Source organism: Magnolia sinica, chromosome 16, assembly GCF_029962835.1.
Source record: "Magnolia sinica isolate HGM2019 chromosome 16, MsV1, whole genome shotgun sequence".
Classification (NCBI taxonomy): domain Eukaryota; kingdom Viridiplantae; phylum Streptophyta; class Magnoliopsida; order Magnoliales; family Magnoliaceae; genus Magnolia; species Magnolia sinica.
In genome coordinates this window covers 33,400,548-33,412,936 of record NC_080588.1, presented here as the reverse complement: position 1 = coordinate 33,412,936, position 12,389 = coordinate 33,400,548, and the positions used below count along the sequence as shown (strand labels likewise).

The 12,389-nt window shown below is 38.7% G+C and overlaps 1 long non-coding RNA gene across 1 annotated transcript; it reads right to left on the bottom strand.

The window, feature by feature from the left end:
* Positions 1-260: 260 nt before the first annotated feature.
* Positions 261-1,374, bottom strand: LOC131229095 (uncharacterized). The gene is made up of 4 exons (XR_009163175.1): positions 1,012-1,374; positions 746-826; positions 563-649; positions 261-476 (listed from the first exon to the last, which is right to left on the bottom strand). It is a non-coding gene; the product is annotated as an uncharacterized LOC131229095 (long non-coding RNA).
* Positions 1,375-12,389: the final 11,015 nt, after the last annotated feature.

Genomic DNA, 12,389 nt, shown 5'->3' with positions numbered 1-12,389 from the left:
TCGGGTTTAGGTATTCTCTAGTATTATCTACTATTGAACCTAGTATTATCTAATACATACTAGTAACATACAACCAATATTGGGGCACCATACCATAAGCTACAAGAATTTCATGTCCTCCTAAACAAGCCATCCTCCATTGATAACATATATATATATAGATATTATAAGTTCTTTATTTTCATTTACATTCACAAATACATTCATCATCCATCCAAGAAATTGAAACATTCATCATCCTCAAACGAGTAATTAATTCAAATAGGTGGATGTCATCATCCTTTCATGGGGGTCACCAAATAGATGTCTAAGAAAGAAAAACAGCAAGAGTTCATACCATGATACCATTCACACATCTCTGTCAAGGATGTGCGTCATGGATGAGACATGCATTACCCTCAGTTCAGACCCATACTTCAGTCTTGAGTGTGTCCCAACTATGGAATGTTCAACACTGCATTCCCTTAGTCCAAAATCTGTAGTAATAATAAGTAAGCACAGGTAAATATTTCTATCACAGAATTAAAGGCTCATAAGCAAGAATAGTAAATACACATCATACCTAGCATTTTTCTATCTTCGTTGGTGGTAGAAACCTAGGAGACGTGAAGATTGGCATCAGCAGATCATAAAATCAAAACTTGGAAGGCTTCACCAAACATTAGATAGCTTCAGTTTGAAAAAAAAATAATTATCAAACTAAAAAATAAACTATACACAGACAAGTAGTTCACCGGGGATTTACCTAATATGTGAGAGCCAAGTTAGCATTAAAAAAGGACTTTATGGTCCCAATATCTTCCTAGTAGCCATTAAATAGATATGCCTGCCAAGGTATGAATGTGACAACCTTGTTAGAGACTTCTACTTCTATGGTTTAAATGCATCTTTTGTCCATTTACAGAAATCTCAACTTGACTCATTCAAATGCAGCAGGTGTATGAAGAAATAAAAATAAAATAAAGTAGGAGATTATGCACCAAAAGAATTGAGAGTTTTAACTTAACGTACCTACAAAGACCTCATTTTTAGTTGATTCAACCAATGCTGCATCAACAATATCTTTCAGATGGATGACTTTGGAACCTTGGCGAATAGCATTGCAGGTTATGATAGCCTTTGGTTTGCAATCCAAAATTCTTTGGGCAAGAGATGAGGTAGAGGTAGAGCACCAATCAAGTTAAGTGGCATCTAAAAGCGCTTATCAAATAAATGAATTTTTTCACATGACACACGGATTCTATTTGAAAGGTGATTGCAATACAATACTTTCTTAATTATGGTACACTGCTATCATGCAAAGGGGCATGTCTGGTTTAATGCTTTTAGGGTGTGTTTGGTTGCACCTAATATCATTTTTTTGTGGGTTACAAAAGTTTTGGATCTAATTTTATCAAAACAGGTCAGATACTAGCAGATGGCAAGTTAAAAATAATATTGTTGGAAATATATAAATACCCATGAAAATGCATTAATCTTGATCTCTAATAGATAATGAGTTGATCTCATTTTGGTTAATAGAAACTATGCATTAATCTTGATCTCTAATAGATAATGAGTTCATGTTAAAAGTGATTATGTAATATAGATAACAATCTCTAATACATAATTATTGTTAGCTAAAATGAGATGAACATATTTTTAGATCTATCAAATAGGTACTAAATGTGTCAAATAAAATTGCATATTCAACTAAACAGAAAATATGAAGTAGAATTGCTTAGTATATTTGTTCTTAATATAAAGAAGCATGAGAATTAACATCTTTTAAGACTGAGATTATTGGCATTTGTAACGCCCTGAAATTCGGGGGTCGAGCATAACTCAGCTCCCGAGTTCCAAAACATCACTTATGCAACATAATTAATGAATGATGTATGTTGACTGTATTAGCACATAAACACGGGATAGATTAAGCCAAAACGCAGATATGATTCAGGGGTAAGTGAATAAAGCAAGCGGAAGACTTCTAGTAAAATATGTGTACAAGTGTAAGTCCCTGAATTACATATACAACCAGATCGTGTAAAAGTGTTATTTATCAAAATTTATAAGTACAAGTTACATCATTTCAGTTCCCAAAAATAGTAATCCCATAGATCCCGCGCAACAGACCGAGGCTCGCTAGAACCCGTCTGAAAACTGCATATAGGAGAAGGCAGCCTCGTCGTCATCCAGCTCCCGCTCTGCCTCAGACGTCACATCCACATCTGCAACATCAGGGCCTAAGACAGAGTCTGGTGGGTGTGAAACACCGCCCCAGAAACGTGGGAGTGAGTGATCAACTCAGTGGAACAATAAGGCACTGGTTAACATGCTATCAGTTCAATCAAACAGTAATGATAAAGCAGGACAATTAAGTAAATCCTAAGTACTCTTGTTAATGCAAGTATGAATGCAATATGATGCGTGCCCTCACGCGTACACCCTCAGCGTCTTCATCTTACGTTACGCATGACATCGCCTCAAAGTGCGCCACATCTACAAAGCACATGCAAATGCGGTGCATGGATATGATTACCAAGTTGTTATTAGTCCAATTCATACATCAGGATTGGGAAGCTAAGATACCTTCCTCATATCATCATCCAAACAGTGATCCATACTAGGGTCGTCAATCCTAGACATCTCATACGATCATATAGTTGAGGTCGTAGCAAAGGGCTCGTCACCAATCAATGCACGCCTTTCAAGGCCTTAAAATGATGGAAATAACCCCAGGGTCAAGGTATACTTAGGTAATAACCAAAGTACGCCTTTCTCGATCCAACGAAGCACTTCTGGTGGGCCTATAACCACGAAAGGTCGGACTTAAGCTCACTGACCATGGATCTAGGTCAGGCTGAGTTTTCGTACCGACCGGCTCTACAGATCAGCCGTGGCGGACCACACTCAATTCAACGGTCACGGAAACTCGATCAAGTCCACAAGCACTAGGATATGCCTGGGCCAACCATCCCGATCGAGGGTGAAATTGGGTCGAGAATCCAACGGTCGATAGCTTAAAATCGTCGCGCCACGACTCAGATTTCATAAAAAGCTTATTAAATTCCAACCGTTCTCACACTCTTCACTCCGAACTCAATCAAATCGACCCAGAACATCAGATCGACTTGATTTTCGAGGTGAAGACCAAGCCCAACTCAGTGACCGCAACAGCCTAAGATCATCGCCATCGGACTTTCGATGCGCGGTCTAGGTCCGATCCAGATCTTCCAAAAAATCCCCAGAACGACTGGATTTAGCGATGGATCCCAGATTTCAGAGTAACGTAGCGCTCACTAATCTACACGTTTAGAGCCATGCAGATACAATTTAAAGTGATTGATGCGAATTTCACAAGCAATCAAGTAGAGCGCTAATTACCCCAAAAACAACTACTTAAGGAAAGATTAGCACAAAAATTCCAAGGTCGTTACAACATTATTAAGCCAGCATTTATTACATGATTAGAAAGACATAGCATAAATCTAAGCAAAAATTGTAACATTGTAGCTTTCCATCTAAGTTAAAAGTGAATAAAGAAAAAAATAAAAAACCAAAAACAAAAACAAAATAGCACTGAACATAATTCATGTAAAATCTATATAGTCATCCAAATCTATATAGTCATCTGTAGAAAACAGAATTCATATAAAAAACAAAACAACACTAAACTTTGGCATGCTTTAACCAACAGCACTATTTGGGTATACCCCAAAATCACAACTGCATCTACTTTTTGGTGGTCCACCGAGCACCTGAGACTACACAAACAGGAACTGCATTTCATAGGCTCCCATTATCTGTCCCAAACTGATGGTCAAACTATTTCAAGCTAGGGCAAATGGAAACTATCTGACAATATACCTGGAAACAAAAGCATGTTAACCCCAAAAAGGGTCTTGACAATGAAAATCCCTAAAAAGGGATTCAACAATGCAAATCCCTAATTCAGGATTCGACAATGCAAATCCCTAATTCGGGATTCGACAATGCAAATCCCTAATCAGGTATTCTAAATTGTAGAAAGCAATAACAAGAAGGGAAAAGGTTTACATCATACATGAGAATCAGAGATTCACGAGCCGTGGAAGGCCCTTGATCGCCATCAACAGTGGCTTCTTAGGGTCCGATCCGTCGTACACCTTTAACTCCTCCTCCGTGATCTCCCCGAGCTGGATCGGAGGCGGCAGAGGCTCCATCTTCTCCTCATAATCCCTCGACCTCTACGGAGGAGGCGGAGAATCGAAGAAGCTTGAGACGGCATGGTAGAAGGCCATCACTAGGGTTAGGACCGTGAAGAAGGTAGTTGGGGAGAGGCCTGTGTAAGCTGTGATGGAATCTTTCAAGGTGGCCCACAGCTGATCGATGGTTGAGATGAGATCGACGGCTGAGACGAGAGTAGCCATGGCCGGATTTCATAGAGAGAGAGAGAGAGAAAGAGAGAGAGAGATTTCGGGCACGAGAGAGAGGGTTTGGGTTTTGGGAGGGGCGGGCGCGCGAGAGAGATTTAGGGATTTGGGATGGTGGGAGATGGGCGCACGCGGGATGGGTTTTTGGGGTGGAACGGGGCTGGTGTTCAATGGTCTGTGAGCCCCACCATGATGTATGTGTTTCATCCAATCCGTTCATCCATTTTTAAAGATCATTTTAGGCCTTCGTCCTAAAAATAAGAGGGATATAAATCTTAGGTGGACCACACCACAGGAAAATAATAGTGATTGGATATCCATCATTTAAATCCTCCTAAGGCCCACTGTAATATTTATCTGACATCCAATCTATTGATTAGGTCATAAAGGCCCAGATGAAGGGAAAAAACAGAGATCAGCTTGATCCAATACTTTTATGGCTCCCAAAAAGTTTTTAATGGTCGACATGCATTCAACACTTCTTCTTGTAATGTGGTCCACTTGAGATTGGGATATAACTCATTTTTTTGTAATATCATAAAATTATCTATTAAAATAGCTAGATGGCATGGATGAAACACATACATCATGGTGGGGCCCACAGACCACCGAACACAAAAGTTGAGAGGGGTTACCCTCCATTAAAACATTCATAATTATTTTTTAGGCCCACAGAGATGTGGTTCACAAATATAGCCCATCCATTATGTGTGTGCCACTTGGATGAGGGGTCATACCAAGTTTCAGACGCATCTAAATTTCAAGTGGGGCCCCACCAAGTGATTTTATATGTTTTAGGCATGTCTTCACATGATTTTAGATGGTATGGCCCACCAGTGTTCTGTATACGACTGATTTTTGGGATATCCCATAATTTAAAGGGACCCATTAAATGCACGGTGTTGATTTTCGACACACGTCATGGTGGGGCCCACACAGCTCGACCTCATGGGGAGTTCCCATGAGCTCGACGGATAGAACCTTTTCCATATATATATAATATTTAAAAAGTATAAAAACTTATGATGTATTTGTTATATCCACACCATCCATCCATTTTGAGATATCATTTTAAGTCACGAGCCAAAGAATGAGAAAGATAAAAATCTATAGTGGACCCCACCACAAAAAACAATGGGAGGGTGATTCCTTCCGTTAAAACTATCCTAAGGCCCATCGTAATGTTTATTTGAAATCCAACTGGTTCAAAAGTATTTAAAAAAAAAAAAACTTGTCATGGGGCCATATATCATGGTTTATTTGATCCAAAACTTCTATTGATTTCCTGTGGTGTGGTCCACCTAAGCCTCCAAGAAATTTTGATCCAAAACTTCTATGGCCTCCAAGAAATTTTAAATGGTAGAGGTTCAATCACACTATTTCATGTGGTGTGGTCCACTTAAGCTTTGGATATGCTTCCTTTTTGTTCTTTAGACCTCAAATTATCTGTTAACATGGATGAATGGAGTGGATAAAATAAATAAATAACAGTGGAACCCATAGAGTTTACTCTGGTAAGGGTAATGAGTAACTCACCTAAATGTAGTATAGAAGGGTTTCGTTAAAACATTCATAATCATATATTGGGCCTGCCTAAATGTGATTCACATATCCAACCCACTCATTATGTGTGTCCCACTTGGATGAGGGGTCAGACCAAGTTTCAACCGCATCCATGTCTATATTAACTTATAAATAGGTTGGATCTCAAATAAACATCGCGGCGGGCCCTAAGAGGGTTTCAATAGTGGGTGTCACTATCCCACTCTTTTCTATGGTGTGGGTCCACTTGAACTTTGGATCTGCCTCGTCAGTCAGATGCACCATTCCATGGTAGGCCACGAGCTTCAAAATAAAGTCAATCCATTACTTGGGTGGGCCAACTACATACTATAGTTGAGAGGGTTACCCTCCCATTAAAACATTCATAATTATTTATTGGGCCCACCTAGATGTGGTTCATAGATCCAGCCCATTCATTGTGTGTCTCACTTGGATGAGGAGTCAGACCAAGTTTCATACACATCCAAAACTCATGTGGGCCCCACCAAATGCTTTTATATGTTTTAGGGATGTCTTCACATAGTTTTAGCTGTTATGGCCCACTTGAGTTTCGTATATGACTGATTTTTGGACTTAAAGGGGACACATCAAATGCAAGGTGTTGATGTTTTACACACATCATGGTGGGGCACACATAGATTAATCTCATGGGAAGTTCCCATGAGGTGACCTTATAGTACCATTTCACTATTTAGGTAACTCCTTCATGGGTGTTACTCTAACCCTGTAGGGCCCACCTTGATATATTTTATGTATATCGACACCGTCCATATATTTTTCCATCATATTTTAGGATGTGATTTCAAATCATAAGAACTCAATAATCTCAAGTGGGCCATACCAATCAAAACAATGATGAATAACTATTAAAAACCTTCTGAAGGCCACGAAAGTTTTGGACCAATTTGATCTTTGCAGTTTACCTTCATCTAGATCTTCTTTACATTATCAACAAGTTGGATTGCAAATAAACATTACTAAAACCTTACGATGGGCTCTTTATAATTTTTAAGGGCGAGGTACTATATTATCTTTCTTTCCTGTGGTATGGCCCATTTAAGATTTAAATCTACATAATTTTTTATACCCGGCCCAAAAATGGGTTGGAGAAACATAGGGGCGGTAAGGATATACAACACATCATCAAAATCTCACTTTTGTTATATAACTTTTCAATTTTTCTTGTCAAAATACAAATTCTAGTTTTCTTTTTAAATTTTTTTTTTCAATTTGCCAATTTTTTCACAATTTTGTTTAATTTTTTAAATTTTCTTCTTCAAAATATCAATTTTTTATTAAAATCTTTTTTTTTTCAAAATTATCAACAGTTTTTTTTTCAAAATTTAAATTTTTCTTAAACATTGTTAATTATTTTTCTAAGCTTCTCAACTATTTTTTTTCGAAATTCATAATTTTTTTGAACTTGTTAATTTTTGACTTGAGCATTAGAGACGATTTAGGACTGTCTCTAATAGAGAAGGTCCTTGACAGTCTCTAATAAAGACCGTCTTTAACTGGGCTATAAGATGGCTAAGGACCGTCTCTAATAGAGACGGTCTTTGACAGTCTCAGATTACAAGTAAAAGATAGCCAATGACTGTCTCTAATGTGGATGGCCAATAACCGTCTCAGATGACCGCATATAAGACGGTCTTTGACTGTCTTAAATGATTTGTGGACGTTTAACATTTTAAGACAATATTAGGGATAGTCAAGAGCTGTCTAAAATTTTAGAGATGGCTTACGACCGTCTCTAAACTGTTTTTAAACCAAGGAATTTTAGAGACGGTCCTGGACCATCTCAAAATTCGTCCTTTTTTTTCATTTTTCATGTAGTGAATGGGGCGTGGTTATCGTCCATGTTAGGTCATGGTTCATCCACACGAACCATCGTGAATGAAAACTACCACGATCCACTATGTATGATAACAACGATCCATATTTCATTTAAACCACGAACCACGTTACACGGAAACCACGACCTTGGGTGATCAATGTTGGGTCGTGGACCCTAGGTGCATGAAAACGAAAACCCTTCTTGTATGGTAATAACGATCCTGTGTGGAAGACAACCACGATCCATTTTCCATTTTCCTTCACAATGAGTTATTAACAAATAGGTTAGATAAAGCAAGGCGATTTCATGTACCTAGTTTGTATTAATATAATCTCTCATTCTCCTTGAGGTGCTTTATTTCTACTCAAAACTCATCAATCCGCTTCAATTCACCCTTTATTCCTTGCAATTCAATGGCGAGTAAATCATTCCGCTTATTACATTTCCTTATTGCGGATCTTTTTTTTTATTATCTTTCAATACATTACCAAGATGGGTAGATTTCCCATCAAGCTCAATTGTATTTTTCATTTCCAAAAGAGATCTGTAAGATCAACCTCAACGTTATTTCATCCGTCATCCTTCGAGCCTTGCCCTTCGTATGAATGTTGTCGTCAGTTATACTCCTGACAGCCTCGGTCTCTGCTCCTTCGACCATTAGTCAAAGCTCCGGAGCTAGCATCACCTGTAGGAGTAAAATTGATTTATTAATTATAAACATGCTGCATGATTCAAATTACACTACTAACTGAATAAATCTTACCAGCACAGCTGTGAAGATGACAGATACGGTTTCATATCTGCCTTTTTTCTTAGTATCCCAATTTAGTATTCAAGGAATCCTTATAGGCAGTCTTCTAACAGCCCACCTACGGTCACCAGTGAGTTAAAGGAACCGTTTGTAGGCTCAAATTGTTTAAGAATAATTATCATGCATGTATGGAGGAAAAAGAATAAATTCGAACTCAAAGTATGAGTCAGGACAAGAATAACGTACTTGTAGGGAAAACGTGTATCCGCATATGTTGTATGATTTAGGATACTGTCCAGTTACCCTTTCCCCCTGAATAATGCTAGACACAGCGTTAACCCCTTTCTTCAAATAATCATACCCCACACTGCCCCAGGGGTAGTTATTAAAATAATCCAAGTCATCGACCATGTCGATAAACTTATCAGCATAGTTATTCTTTTGTGGAGATCCAACTAACAGACTCTCAATAAAAATTAATAGAGTTGGCTTCACCACATCCATATGTTCATCTTTATTGGTGAGTGACAAATAGGCTTCTTTCAGTTTTTGTTTACTAACAGCCCCTACTCTCAAGTAGGTCTCCCTAATGCCTTTTCTTGCCTCTGCTCTTCCGTCCTCGGCACGACCGCCACCATCTATCCTAAGTGGTCCAAACTTAAGACCCATTATTAGCGCAAAATCAAGCTTTATAAATTTTATCTTGGTGCCCTGAACCTCGAATTTTAGATTACCAACATGCCTTTACATCAGGCAATGCATGATTTGAGACTGTACCGTCCACTGGTCAGTCAAGTAGAAATCCAAAACAGGTGTCTCTAAATAGTTTCTTTTTATCAGGTTTCTTCTCCATATCGTTAACCAAGACTTTTAGAAAACTAACGGAGTACTTGGGAGAGACCTATGCCTTTTCAAAGTCTAAGCATATGGTCATGATTGGCTTCTTTCGACCTACATTCCAATATGGTCATGGATTGTTAATCAATAATAAGATGGTCTTGCAAAATCTAACATGGGTTGTAATTGTAATACATAGTGGATCGGGGTTGTAATCCATGAAGGGTCATATTTATCACGAGTTGTAAAGGAACGTGGCTATCATGCTAGTTCCACATAATAGGTGGGCCACGATACATATCGTTGATTTCATCTGCATTGAGTCGTGGTTCACCACCATTACCCACATAACAGGTGGCCCACGATACACTGACCCTGTCAACCACGATCCATTTGGCATATCGACACTGATCACAACAACGTTCGTGATTGTCATGCTATACATATCATTATAGTCATATACATTGGGTCATGGTTCACAGCCACGACCCACGTAACATAATAACCACCATACACCATCCCTGTCAACCATTACCTTGCTTTGCCATTTATATTGACTGAGCTGCACTGAACTTGTAAATGTACTCGTTGAGTGACGATGGAGGGGCCCAGTGAAGAAGATTTAAAACTAGTAAAAAGAATAGGGTTAGGGATAAAAAGTGAAGGGGTCCTAGAGAAGAAGGTCGGCGTTCCGTACGGGCACAAGCGGTTAATGTTCTGCGTTTGGAATGGTAAGCATCCATTGATGTTCTGCGTTTTGAATCGTAAGTGTCCCTAAAAGCGTCCGTTGATGTTCTGCGATTGGAATCGTAAGTATCAGTAAAAGCGTTCGTTGATGTTCTGCGTTTGGAATTGTAAGTGTCTGTTAATGTTCTGCGATTGGAATCATAAGCGTCCATAAAAGTGTCCGTAAGCATCCAAGATATAGTCGGTGTTCCATAAGTCACATCAAACTATAAATATTCCCTGATCCGCACTATCCATTTTATCTGTAACATCAAGAAACAAAATTACCCAAAGAATGGTCAAAATATTCGAATCCAATGGACCACAACAGTTCAACTAATAGATTCTGTAAAATCCCATAATTTGTCACATTTATGCAGTGTGGGCCATTGATGGCTGGATACGTGTCACTCATAAGATTTTCAAAGGAATCCATCATCCATGAACAATTCCAACGGATTAGATTCGATTTATGATGGGCCATAGACTTGAACCAAATGATCGACGATTGATGTTCTGCGTTTGGAATCGTAAGCCAACTTTCCACCTTTAGCATGCCATCTTTAGTGTATGTACATGTGACATATTAATTCAGTACAAACTAAGATATATGGGGTCTACAGTGACATATAAATGTCATCTAAAGTGACCATCATATGTAATGTATGTGTATAAAGGCATATCATAAAAGTAAGTTTTATCAAGTGGATGCACGGCTCATGTAGTTCTCAAAACCTTCTAACCGTTTATTTCGGTGTAATCAACTACGTGATATATACAATGAAAACCACGATATATATCATCATGTCAACTACAACCCATCGAACATTGACACCACGACCCATATAATATAATAACTACGATACAGAGTTGTGGGCCAGAGACTTGGGCTTCAAACTGAATATGATAACGGCTTTCATTGTCACAACTTTATCAAAGTCATCTCTACCTTGCACAATGACAAACATGACCCTTCGTAGATGACAACCACGATCCTTCACGTTGGCAATGGATCGTTGTTGACTCTATCTGTTATTTATTTATTTATTTTTTTAGTGGTTTTCATGTAAAATGGATTGTGGTTGTTATGATATATAGATCGTGGTTGTTAAAGTTACATGGGTCACGGTGTCGGTTTCTATGGGTCGTGGTTTTCATATTCTATGGATCGTTGTTGTCGTATTATGCGGATCATTGTTGTCATGTCATATGGATCGTGGTTTTCATGTATTATGGATCGTGGTTGTCGTCTTGTATGGATCATTGTTGTCATGTTACAATATATTGAGTTCATTTTCCTAGAAGCCAGAATAGGCCATTTCACATCAGCCTAGAATATGGATCGTGGTTATAATGTTATATAGGTCATGATTGTCATGAAATATGGATCCTATATGTCATGTTATTCGGGTTATGGTTATCGTGTTGCATGGAACGTGGTTGACGATTCACATGCATCGTAGTTGTCATATTTATAATGGATCGTAGTTATCATCCGTACCAGATCAATGTTGACAACCACGACACTGAGTAAAGCACGACCGATTAACATGACAACCACGATCCATATATCATGAAAACCACGACCTATGTTATGTACATTATTCCGATCTTTGGGTTCGTGGTTCATATGCATAAAGGCTCTTGATTTTCGTCCACATTGGGTCGTGTTTGTCACGATACATGGATCCCCACTGTCATTATATATGGGTCAGGGTTGTAAGATTATATAGGTCGTGGTTGTCATGATACATGGACCCTGGATGATATGTGGGTCGTTGTTATCGTGTTATATGGGTCGTGGTATGCGTTAATCATTGGTCGTAGTTAATATGGGTCGTGGTTGTAATGTTAAATAGGTCGTGGTCATAGTTAACAACCACGACCCTAATGAGAAACATGACCCATATAATATTTCAATCACGATCCTTTTGTCATGACAACCACGACCCGTTGTTAAGTTCATGTTTTCCTATATGGGTCGTGTTCAAACGCACAATGGATCGTGGTTAGCATCCACATTGGAAAGTAGTTAACATGCAGCAAAGTTCATGAGTCAATAAGTATATTACAGTTCACATTACCTTATCACAAGCAATAAAAACAATAGGTCATCATCAGCCTCTGCCTCCTCCTCAGCCAGTAGGGACAAAAGTGCATCGAGGCCGGTTGTCACCTATTCGTTTGCATCTCCAGCATCTGGGTGTTGGCCTATCTTCTCACTGGGATGTAATAAAAACCTTTTTGGTTCTCCCATCAGATCTTCTAGTTTCTGGAGGCT